Source organism: Nanorana parkeri, unplaced genomic scaffold, assembly GCF_000935625.1.
Source record: "Nanorana parkeri isolate BGI_ZX_2015 unplaced genomic scaffold, ASM93562v1 scaffold321, whole genome shotgun sequence".
NCBI lineage: Eukaryota > Metazoa > Chordata > Amphibia > Anura > Dicroglossidae > Nanorana > Nanorana parkeri.
Window position 1 is genome coordinate 134163 of NW_017306589.1, and position 13301 is coordinate 147463.

Here is a 13301-nt window from a genome sequence, read left to right on the forward strand (position 1 = left end):
TCCTTATGTTAAGCAACCAAATAACAGAGCAGGGGTGGGGGTCATACGTCTTTAATGGTCATAACAGTCCCTCTATATACTTGTTTAAAGCGGACGATAAGTGAAAATAAACAGAAAATTGCTTTTTGGAAAGGATTTATGGACAAAAGAAACATGCAAAGTCTCTTCTGCCAAAAAGTTCTCCCCCTTTCCCACAGTGATTTTATATTTTCTGTGTACACTGTGTGGTGCATTCACACTCAAGCTCAATCACGGCATCTTCATGAGTCTCCAAATGTAAAATTTGGCTTTAATCAACTTAAAGATGAAAAAGACAATAAAAACAACATGCAGCATACATTCTAAAATGATCTTTTTTGCTAATCACATTCGGTTGTCCTATATTGTAGAGTAACATAAAACAAATAATTCCAATCCTAGATGATTCATTTTAAATACAATGAGTAAATATCAGAGAAGAAGCGCAGACAGTTGTGTGCAGGATATCGCGCAGTGGGAACGGGGCTTCATTCCTGTAAGCTATCCGGTAGAAGAATTTGGTGTGATCGGTTATTGGACTCCTGACCACATCAGACTGGTCCACAAGCTTCTTATAGTTGTCATATATAAAGGGGCGGGGTGTAATGGCATGGGGGTGGGGCTTAATATCACCAATACAAACTGTCCCAGTTTTCTCTTGATCTGGCCGTGTATAATGTCATTGTACAATCTGCTTTATATCCACCAACAGTTCTGTATCTCTAGACCCGGCCGGCCTGAAGACATATTGGATGGAGAGTTCAGGTCGGAGGTCACATGACATCGTATTGTTAGATCTAATGGAGATTATATAGAGATTGTACAATCAGATTGTAAGCTGTGTGGTCAACAAAACAAATACTGAGTGCACATAAGCCACTATTATATGAAGAACTACAGCCAAATATACAAGGCCAGTTCACTGATGTATTTATTGGCAAACCATGATATAATATTTCAGTCCATCTTATGACCTTCTTGTTGATATTCCAAAACAGAAAAATTGAAATCAGGCTTTAGTGGGAGTGTCTGTTCTGTATGCAGATGACAGGGAAGGAAGGTACTGAGGTGAGCTTACAGGATGGAGAGCTCAGAGTGGATGTCACCAATGACTAGAAGTACAAAACCGAGGAGGAGGAGCAGTGACCATTACTATCCTTATGTTAAGCAACCAAATAACAGAGCAGGGGTGGGGGTCATACGTCTTTAATGGTCATAACAGTCCCTCTATATACTTGTTTAAAGCGGACGATAAGTGAAAATAAACAGAAAATTGCTTTTTGGAAAGGATTTATGGACAAAAGAAACATGCAAAGTCTCTTCTGCCAAAAAGTTCTCCCCCTTTCCCACAGTGATTTTATATTTTCTGTGTACACTGTGTGGTGCATTCACACTCAAGCTCAATCACGGCATCTTCATGAGTCTCCAAATGTAAAATTTGGCTTTAATCAACTTAAAGATGAAAAAGACAATAAAAACAACATGCAGCATACATTCTAAAATGATCTTTTTTGCTAATCACATTCGGTTGTCCTATATTGTAGAGTAACATAAAACAAATAATTCCAATCCTAGATGATTCATTTTAAATACAATGAGTAAATATCAGAGAAGAAGCGCAGACAGTTGTGTGCAGGATATCGCGCAGTGGGAACGGGGCTTCATTCCTGTAAGCTATCCGGTAGAAGAATTTGGTGTGATCGGTTATTGGACTCCTGACCACATCAGACTGGTCCACAAGCTTCTTATAGTTGTCATATATAAAGGGGCGGGGTGTAATGGCATGGGGGTGGGGCTTAATATCACCAATACAAACTGTCCCAGTTTTCTCTTGATCTGGCCGTGTATAATGTCATTGTACAATCTGCTTTATATCCACCAACAGTTCTGTATCTCTAGACCCGGCCGGCCTGAAGACATATTGGATGGAGAGTTCAGGTCGGAGGTCACATGACATCGTATTGTTAGATCTAATGGAGATTATATAGAGATTGTACAATCAGATTGTAAGCTGTGTGGTCGGTATAACAGTCTCAGACATTATGGCTTTCAGGCCGGCCACACATGGGAGGAGCTTATTGTCTAGAAATAATCAGATAATGGAACGATCCCCTCCCCCGATATGGACGTCCATTATTCAGTGACTTCCCATTGCTGTGTATGAGGCCGGACCGCCCGCCGGGATCATCTCCCTCCATGTCTGACGGGTCACACATGTATTGGACATACACCGGGAGGATTCGGTTGGAAAGTTTTTTGGGAGAATAAAGTTTATGGAGAATTGGCCCATTGATTTTCAGATTTGGGGTGTCTGGAGGAATAGAATATGTCTGTGGGAATACTTCTCTATTGTACAGGAATAGTACACAGGCCGCCCTCCATTGTATCTGGGGGTCATTATTCCCTCCATCACTCACTCACTGTCATGGTGCAACATCCCCGAAGATAGCGCTAGATCTTACTTCCGGGGTAGCTGTGAAGACCGGCCGCAGCTCCCTCCCGCCCCCTCGCCCGTCCACCTACCCGCCCGCTGTTGCTCTCTGGATGACGACATCAGAGCGGAGAGGCAGCTCCCTCCCGCCCCCTACCCGACACGCCCCCCCTCCAGCAGCACGCATGCCCGCCCCCTCGTCTCCTTAGTTCCGAGCGGAGAGGCAGCTCCCTCCCGCACCCCTGCCAGACACGCCCCCCCCGGCCGCACGCATGCCCGCCCACCTGTTTGTGGCTCCCTGGACGGCAGAGCACAGCTGCAGCCAGGTAAGACATCCCCTGAAAATAAGACCTAGTGTCTTATTTCGTGCAAAAAAAAAAATAAGACACTGTCTTATTTTCGGGGAAACACGGTATACACCATTCTGTAACACATATAGAATGTCATTATTTTCAGTATTTCACTGAATATTAATCTTTATCTGTCCATGACGTGCAGTATATAAGGCATGCGGTGTGTGTGTGTATATATATATATATGTGACAGATCAGACCATCCAGAATGACTCTCCACAAGGAACGGAAAATGTCACTAATTACATCTAAGGTTTAATCTGCTTTTATTTTTCCAACTCACCAATATGCTAATAAATGTTTACATAAAACATTTCCATTTTTTTTCATACCTTATTTTAAATCCAGTGATGTCATCACTGGGTCTCTGTGCTTCTATATGCAATGCAGGCAAATGATGGCTGGTGGAAGGGGTGCTGTACCTAGCTTCCTAACATCAAAGCAACCTGCCTCAGTACTTCTCTCAAGAGCCATCAGGCATAATGCAACCAGTGGGCTGGGCCTTGAAAGGAGTTATCCATATGAAAATGCCTTGATAGGTGGATGTCAGTCTGGAGGAGTGGGTGCTCCCAGGCTGACTACATTTGCAGCTACTAGTTAATGGCTCCACAAATGCCTTTTTACCGCGCGGTGGGTAAGTGAGAATGTGCTGAAAAATAACGCAGAGTGCATGTCGCAAAATTTGTGACATGTACGGCTTTTACTGGGACCCATTGAAATCATCGGGATAATAAATGTGCAGGAAATAAATGTCTGAGAGAATGTGAGAATGCTTGTTACCAGGATGCTCATGCCTTAAACCAGTGGCGTCACAAGGGGGGTGCGGCCCACACCGGGTAACATCATTGGAGGGGTAAAAAGGCACTCCGATAATAACAGCAATTAGATGCTCATTTATTGACAGATGCTGTCTCTCATTGGCAAGAGCTTTCGGCGCCACACAGGAATCCTTTATACACAGATAACAGGAGAGTGTTCCTCACACATATGCCCACCTCCGTTATCTCTAAATGTCTTGTACTATTGGGCAAACTATGAGGAACTGTTAGTTAAAGTCTCGTGTCTCTCGCTGATTGGTTAGTCTTGCAAAGATATCTTCTGCCTGTAGCGTCCTCCCCCTGCATTCTTTTCATGTATCCTCTGCGCGCTTCCGGATACAGGGTCCATCTTGGTTACGCGTAGCAAAAGCTAAAGCTGCATAGTAAGGAAAGTCACAAAACTATGTAACATATGTAACAAATTCAAACATAGAAAAGGACATTTTCTTGATATGATCCATATTCCTTCACAGGGACATTTTCGGTCAGGAGTTTGGTGGGATCCCCTACATGAGTCCCCTTTGTAACAGACTTGCTGGCAGGATCAACATCAACTGTTACCTTTCCTGACTTCCTTCAGCAGACTAAGATATCACCCAAAAGTGGAAGTTAGAGAGTTGAGACAAACTATTTAACACAGACAGGGGTGCGCACTATGGTCAGCTTTTACTAAGATAATACTTTTATCCCAAAAGGAATAAACTTTCTGTAATTGCTTAACAAGTTCAAGCAGGAGTTAGACTTTAATTTGTTAGTCACTAATGTAAAACCCATCTAATCTACTAACCCATCTAACACTGCCCTCTTCATAAGGCGACAAAACTGCTGCCCAAAGGTGGCTCCTCCATAGATACAGTGGAGGGGTGAACAAAGCCACCCAAAGGCAGGAAGTGTGTTACTGGTCAGATTACCAGGTAAAAATAAAAGGAAAAAAGCGCCAAAAGAGAAAACGAATGCAACCACCACATCTAAGGATCTGTAAACTCCAATATATTCCATTTTTGTTTTTGGGTTCAGATATGCTTCAATATCTGTGTGTGTAAGAATAATCATCTAAGGGGGAGCCTTACCTAATGTTACTCATAGATTGCTACATTCACATTATACAATTGTTATATGTTATTTTAAAGGAGAAGTATGGGTTTAAGGCTTTTCCCCATAGTTCTCCTTAGGGTAACGGGAGGACACAAACTAGCGTCCTCCAGTCACCCTAAGCTCAGAATACCGCGAGCTACAGCTCCCAGTATACTGAGGCGCCGCAGCTGAAGCGGATCCCGACAATTATGCCAGGATCCGCCCAGCTGCTGGAGTGACAGCTGGCTCTGCCTATCTAGAGGCAGAGCCAGCTGTACCCGCCCGTCGGCGCTGGTGGATCGGAGTGGGGAATCCAGCCCCTCCCCTGTCATGGCAGAGAGCCTTGACAGGATCGAGAAGTGAGCGAGCGCCGGTATGTGTTCGCTCACTTCCCGATCTACTGAGCCGACCTGTGACAGTCTCATTGTCACAGGTCGGCTAGAACTATGAGGTGTGTGAAAAGCATCATTCTCATTTAAAGGAGAACTATGAGATGAGTGATTTCCACTCACCTCATAGTTCCAGCCGACCTGTGACAATGAAACTGTCACAGGTCGGCTCAGTAGATCGGGAGGTGAGCGAACACATACCGGGTTCGCTCACCTCTCGATCCTGTCACGATCCTGTAGCTCGCGGTATACTGAGCATAGTTCTCCTTAGGGTAACGGGAGGACACAAACTAGCGTCCTCCGTTACCCTAAGGAGAACTATGGGGAAAAACACTGACCCCATAGTTCTCCTTTAAGGAGTTGGCTGTGCTCTGGTTTAGCTGAGGTGTGGCAAACCAGCACAAAGAAAACACCAGCAGGGAACATGAACATTAGAATAGAGGGGACACTTGTTTGTATTTCAACATTTGTGGAAGGTTGTAGCAACTGCATTGTCAGTCATTGGGTTCCCAACCAGGTCACATACTGCCGACCATTCCATGACCGTCCTTCACCATAAACTATTGTGTGAAGCTTTTCTGAGCCACACTTGTGATGCTTCTAACGTTCTGTGTAATACAACGCCCGTTACAGAAAAGACACCAGGACTAATACAGCTCAATACAAAGCCAGGCATCTAAAAGTAAACACGGCGTCTTAATGTGGATTTTACATTTATTGTATTCACAAAATCCGTATTTACAACAAAAAATGACCATCTTTGATTCAGTAACATTTTAAGTATTATCTTCATTTTCTCCACATTCTAGTTTCTTCTTCGTGAGAATTGTTATCTCCCATCTGAGCATCTACATATTGTTCATGGAGAATTCTCTCAGTGATTAGTACATAGATACAGAGAGGATTTGCAGGCTCTTCCCACTTTCCAAAAAATTTCATACACATTTTTTTGTTGCCACCTTTAGTTTTTTGGAATACTGTAGAAAGCAAAGAACAGTTTGTTTCATTAAACAGATGATCCGAGGGAAAAATATTTCCTGGAAAGTTAACCAATGGGTTAACTTTGAGTATCCACTAGAATTTTCTGGACTTCATAAAGCACATTGCTGATCTAGTTAGTAAATAACTCTTATTACCAATCCAGGGAGCCCCTCAATTTCTGAAAAGATCAGAAAGTCCCGGAAATGACAATCTTCAAACAAGGTTTGTAGGCACATCAACCAAGATGTCCTAGGCGAGGCTCAACAAACCTCTGTCTCTAACTCATATACCGGTATATACCTTTCTTACTGAGGGGCTAGTGTCCAGTTGGAATCCAGTTTTAACCAGTTTGACCACATTAGGAGTTTTCAGCAAGACAAAGGACCATAATTCATGAAGTTAAATAGGTGAAAGTTCACAGCTAATAGTTTACAGACACACACATCATACAATATATACATATTCACACTTCATACAATATATATATAATACATAATTTGTTATATTATAAGCAACATGTACAACATTTGATTTTGTAGATCGAGGTCAACCCAAGTACAACATGGGTTGAGGTAACAAGTACCTTTTATGTTGATATTGCCAAACAGAAACGTTTATTGGGAGTGAGTTAATATCACCGGCCTCAAGACTTGTGTAAGGAGATGTAATGGTGCACACTGAAGGCTGCTCACACTGGTCTGGGATGACCACAAAAACAAAAAGAGAAAAAGAAAAAAAAGAATTGGCAAACACAGACAGCAAAATCACAGGATAAGAATTCCTGTGATCTTGCTGTCCGTGTTTTGCCGATACACATTATATGCCTGATTTTCAAGTCCTTTGTGAGTATGTCTTTTACCCTTTTTATATCGTTTAATTAAAACGATTTCACACGATGGAGGCGCTCTTTTTATTTCATTTATTGGGAGTGTCTGTTCTGTATGCAGATGGACATGAAAGGAAGGCAAGGAGGTGAGCTTACAGGATGGAGAGCTCAGAGTGGATGTCACCAATGACTAGAAGTACTAAACCAAGGTGAAGGTGGAGCAGTGATCCTTACTATCTTTATGCTAAGCAACCAAATAACAGAGCAGGGGGGTGTTTTGGGGATTTTCACCAAAGAGACATACAAAGTCTCTTGTGCCAAAAAAGTTCTCCCTCTTTCCCACAGCGGTTTTTTTCTCTGTGAACACTGTCTAAGGAGCAGGAACAACATGTACTTACATTTCACTCTAATACAATGCCTGCCTGCAATATAATGCAATATAATGCCTGCCTCCCCACACTGCAGAACATGGAGCTCATAAAGCCAACTTTGATGGAGGACGAAGTGTTTGCAATTTCTGTGTAAACTAAGCAACTCAATAATTAAGCTGACTATTCATGGAGCAGATTTTGGCCAGTTAATCAAGACCATGTTCCATGGGTGGCCCTACTGGTAGCCCTCTATATGACATTGAAGGAGCCAGGAAGGCTGTTCTCTGCCAAACAGTGACTGCAGCCAATCAGCAGTAGATCTGTCCATCCATGTTGTTTAGCGTGGATGGAGAAATATGTTCGATTTATTTAATTCAGCCTAGAGACTGAGCAAAAAAAGTCTACCAGTATATGGTCAGCTTTACGCATGAATCTTGGGCAAATGGAAGATAAGTACATGCTGATTATGTTTTATGGAGTAAAGTGAGCCTGTTACTTTGCTTAGTATGGGAAAAGTGCCAGTTTACTTTAAGCATGAAACAGAGTCATATCAGAGTATAGCATCCATAAAACTATATAATAAAAGCAAACCTGTCATATGGCAATTTATCATTTACTTTCTTAGGGGAAAGATGAAGTGCAAATATATTAGCAACCCATTAAATTATATTTTATCTCACTATATACATCCAGGGTGCAGGGCTGGTGATAATAATCTTTCTATATGCCACACCAGATATAAGAAGGAGAGTTATACACAGAGGGCTGAGACCTGATTCTTAGAACATTAGGTAGTATGAATGCATGCAATGTTCAAGGGGTTTGGGGCTGTTTAGTGAACCAGTAAAGGAGTCCTATTGAACTCTGTACTGTACAATTGGGAATTCTGCTCCTCTGATCAGCAATGATTTCTATAGTGGTGGCCCGCAGAGTGCGAAACCCATTAGGAATGCAGTTTTGCTCATTGCCAGGGAGTGCAGGATAGTAGGGACGTGATTGCCCTCTCCATTTGACATAATTGCTGTAATAGGGTAGTACCATAATGGAACAGAGTGCATGGATTCCTAAAATGGCAGCCACTAAATAAACTGCAAAAGGATCAGGGTTGGGGTAAGGGACTGGATCCCCTATACCACTGGTAGCCATGTTAGTGAGTGTAGGAGTCCTCAAGAGTGGCCCCGACATGTCCAGATAGTTGTACATTAGTTTAGTTTTCATACACTTGTGTTGCATTAACATGCAGTAAAACGTCTCTTACCATTTCTTACCTCAGCACATGGTGACCTGAGCACCCCTGTGCATGCCTTGTGGTGTCCATTCATTTTGAATGAATCCCCAACTCACTCTCCAGTAGCAGGCAACGTGACCACACTGCAGTGTACGGAATGAATGTGCTGTGTGTTGCTGCATTAAAAAGGTCATGTCTGATTTTTCAATGCGTTAAGATTTGCTAAAATTCTGAATGACATTGCACTTGCTTATGCAATAAACTTAAATGTCACCCACATGTTCCTTTATTGAATTAAGTTGGTCATACTATGTAAGATCTACTGCAGGAGCACTCATCCTGCAATCAGATTTTTTTATCCTACCTATTCAATAATAATTGATTGGGAAAGTTGGGGTTACCCCATATAAACACAAGCTGATTACCAGCAATTGAGGTCTCAGATGAACTTTCTTTGCTAATTGTTTTGTAGCTAACTATAGAACATTCTATACAATTGTGATGTTGTAATCTGAAAGCTTTTATATGATTGGTGGCTGCGGCAACACAACAGTTCTTATTTAGGGGAATCTCAGAAGGAAAATAAATGTGGACTCCGGAAGATAACATGGCTACCAGCATAGATTGGACATATTCTATTGGTCACAGTGGATCTTTCAGCAGGCATAAAAGGAACATGATATGTATTAAATAAAATTCACAAAGAAGATCTCAGTGTTCTGCTTCACAATATCCAAAATGCCATAAACACAGAGGGCCAAGAAATCTCACCTCAAACAAATCTGACAGCAGAACAGAAAGCTGTCACCTATCACATAACAGCTGCTGAATGTATAATAGTTAAAGTGCACCTGTCACTCACAGAGTTGTACATCAGACATTTATCTGGTGTGTGTGGTACAAATCCTAAAATTTCCAAACAATCCTTCATAAATTAAAAAAAATGTTTTCCATGTCATAGAAGTACATTTTCTTCTGGCTCATTATATTTGCATATATGCAGATTACAGAATATGACAGGTTCTCCCTTATTTACAAACTGCATTTTTAAAAAGAAAGAAGCAAAGTTAGCTCTGTATGCAGATAAAGGAAACGGTCTGCATTTTTCTTCTTTGTGAACCTGCAAAACAATAAAAATAAATAAGAATTATTAATATATTCCTACATGAGAAGCCCTGATACTCTTAGAAGTCCTATCCATAAATGTGGGGAGAGGTCCTGTATTCATGGTCATGCAATAGGCTGGAGGCTCTGAAGGTGCTAATGCCTCCTGAGAGAATGGGTGCGAAGCTTGGTCGAGGCTCGAGGGCGGCAGAAGCCTGTGGTGTTGTGCCCCCTGGGGGTGGCGTCCCAGGGGTGCGCAGAAAGTCACTTGGGTATGGGACCCCACATGACTCACTGTAGCACTTGGTCACACACCACATTGCAATTTTCTGCACTTCGCCTCCAAGACAGGCCTTATGGCTAGTCCGGGGCAATATTTTTGCACTCCGGCCACTAAGGCATGTCAGAGTGGTGCACTGGCACTTTAGATTATTTAAGCACTCTATCCACGTTTGGCACTTTTTTATTTTAAATTTTGACCCACAGATGCGAAAGGTGCAGGTTTCTTCGGGGCCTATTCCTGACGCTGGGAGGAGATTCTGTGCCTCGAATGGGGTTCTCTGTCTCCTCCCACCCAGGAGGGTGGTTTCTCTTCGGGAGATCCCACTTGCCTAGTACTGAGGGGGACCTGTTTCGGCAGGTCCCCAAAGGAAATGGTCCACGGCCTTAGAGTTGGTGGGCCACCAGTCTCAACCCCTGTAAGGAGCCTTGCGCCCCGGGGGGTCGGGAAAGTAGGTCCCTTCTTTCGTAGGACCTTGCACCCTTGTGCACGTTTTTTGTGTGCTGTGATTTCATGGTTCACTTTTTTTGTTCACAGGGGGAAGTTTTGATGCACGTCCACGGGCTTCGGAAAAAAAAAAAGTTTTATTGCAGTCTGACAATACAACTTCTTTACCAGCGAGCTTGCAGAGCTCTTGCTAAGACCTGCAGGACGCTTGCTGTAGACTTGCCAAGCAAATTTGCTACAAATTCAAAAAGTGTCACCTAGAACTTGTGCTGCAAGTGTTCTGCAAGTCCACAACTTGCCAGGGAATGCAGCAAGTTAACAAGAATTACAATTTAACCCTGCAACAAGTTTGTGGCAAGTTATCCTTGCTATCTGGGTATGTTTTTGGGCCTGTTCACACCACGTCTGTTTTCTGTGCTGACCTGATCCTTACGCTCCTGCACTAAAAATGCATCCCAATGTATCGCTATGTGTTTTATGGGCTACAGTTCTCACGTGCGCAGTCCGTTCAGGTTACGACAGAAAAAATACTGCATGTCACATTTTGTACGGTCCCAAATGCAAAACGCGTCAAAAACGGACTGCAATGCAGCTAACATACTGACAGCCCCACTCCAGCAAAAAAAAAAAAGAATATTTTTTTTTAACTGGAACGCATCAAAAACGCGGCAAAACACATAGCACCGCGTCTGCAGATCCGCACCTGATCCGGACCTGAAAATCATGTGAACAGGCCCTTAGGATCATTATATAACACCCAGCAGGAGTTGTCCCTGGCTGCCTCCAGTACAGGAAGATGGTCTATGGAAAGGTGCAGTAGGTGGGTGAAGATCTGAGTCTGAGGGCCACTTCCCAGTTTACAGAAGACACGAGGGAGAGGACAGTGGCAGCAGCCATCTCACTGCCTGTTTTCCACTAAAAAAGTAAAACATTTTTTTGTATTCACAAGTTTCTTTAAAATGAATACTACATGATGACAAAGACCTTCCTGAAACCTTACCCACTGATATCTTACCGGAAAGGTTTACTCAGAGTAAACATTTCAGGGAGAAAATGCCTCTCTCGCAGACTTCAGGGAGCTGCTATCTAAAAGAGGGAGACTCCCTGAACATCAGGGAGACTTGAGATCCCTGAAGCTGTGATTGTAACACCTTCCCTGGAAATATGAAGCAGTATCTCATTGGCTGCTTTGGGAACATGTGCCATGAGACATATTAGGACATTAATGGAGAACTGAAAACTTACACTCAGGCCTTCACTTCCTTGGAGTTGTCAGAAGCGGTGTCAGAAGCTGTAAAATATAAAGCAATGATTACCATGTACTTCTATTATACGGATAACAGAGCTATATCAGTGTAATATCAGATACACCTCACACACATGACCTGTATACAGAGCACTCTAATGGTGTAACAATATGGATGGCAGAGGCAGCAACTACTACCATATCCGTGGCAGGTCCCAGCACTGACCCCAATACAAGAGTGTGTGTCTCTTCTCTCCTTATTACACCAATAACAATATTAGTATGATGTATTTGTTAGTTAGCTGATGACAAAAAATCCCAGGTACAAACCTTTAATGACAGCAATAACTAACAGCTTCTATCAGAGCTGATCACAAGGCTAAAAGACCCAAGACCACTTTCCTTTGTACTTTGTGTCAGCCATTAAGGTGTACAGAAAGCACTAATAATGATAAGAATTAACAGGTTGTCACATCAGTCCAAATTAAATTGTGCCTTAGAAAATCCTTAGTAACCCGTGTAACCTCAGGACCCACATTTGTCCTTGGTCATTAAGTCACAACCCAATTCGCACTGTATTGGAATGCACAGCACTGCGGTACCATGCTTTCCGGTGTGGACGATCGAACTGTGGGTGGGAGGTGCACTTAGGGTTCTATTCAAATGAATGGCAACGCAACACACCTCCCGAACCACAATGCGCGGTAGGTGCGATTGCGTGGGACTGTGCGATTAACACACTGTACTAGTGTGAAGGGGACCTCAAAAAACACTGACAGTCACACACACACTCCAAATATATATATATATTTATTTTTTTTTAACAGGTCCACGCAGTCTCCCTACCTTACGAGAACTGGAGTGGATCCTCAGTCTGGGGTCCAGAGGGGGCTGATGTGCTGTGACGGAGCTCCGTCCATATGTGCATTGCTGGTACAGCTCCCTTGTGCGCCTGCAGGGTATGTGAGGAAGCTGTAAGCAATGCATGTATAGAAGAGGCTCCCTCACGGCCATAAGCCCAGCGCACCCCACTTCAAGCTGACACTCAGCGCTGGGAATTATATTTTGAATGGCTGCTAGGTGCAGTGGACGGCATGGGGCGACCCACCGATTGAGAACCACAGCCTTAGAGAACCCTACATAAGAATTATAGTCTAAATCATAATAATATAAAATGCTACACAGAGGAACACAGCAATAGAAAAGGAACATAGCAGCAGAGTACTCACTATTGGTGCTCCTATAGTCAGTCTTGTTCGTCTCTGAAATATGAAAAGATGGAGTTAGGAACCAAAAAATAAAACTGCGACCCATGAACTGTAACTTCAATATTTTCAATTAAAAATGTTATTGTGAAATGGAATGTACATTTTGATGCAATTAAATGTATCAGTGTTTTGTTAATATTTTGAAAACCTTACACAAGGTGACAGCTGTATTTGCTTATTACTAGGGATGCACCGATACCACTTTTTTAGGACCGAGTACGAGTACCGATACTTTTGATCAAGTACTCGCAGATACCAATTACCAATACTTTTTCTAAAAGGGACAGGTCACATTTTTTCTAAAGCAATACAAACTAATGCTTTAAGGTCACTTTCTTAATATTATAATTCATGAGATGACGAGGGAGCATGACGTCGGCTTCCCGGCCAATCAGAATGCCGGGCGCTGCGTCATTACACGGCGCCCGGCTTCCGGATTTGCTAGCTTCCTGACCAATCGGGAAGCC

The 13301-nt window shown here is 42.8% G+C and overlaps 1 long non-coding RNA gene across 1 annotated transcript in view; it reads right to left on the bottom strand.

Moving 5' to 3' along the window:
• Positions 1 to 9454: 9454 nt before the first annotated feature.
• Positions 9455 to 13301, bottom strand: part of LOC108788374 — a 4750-nt gene continuing 903 nt past the window's right edge. Inside the window, exons 2-3 of the long non-coding RNA XR_001941329.1 lie at positions 11566 to 11611; positions 9455 to 9609 (exon numbers count right to left, since the gene is read on the bottom strand). This is a non-coding gene — a long non-coding RNA (uncharacterized LOC108788374). The remainder of the gene's footprint in view (positions 9610 to 11565; positions 11612 to 13301) is intronic.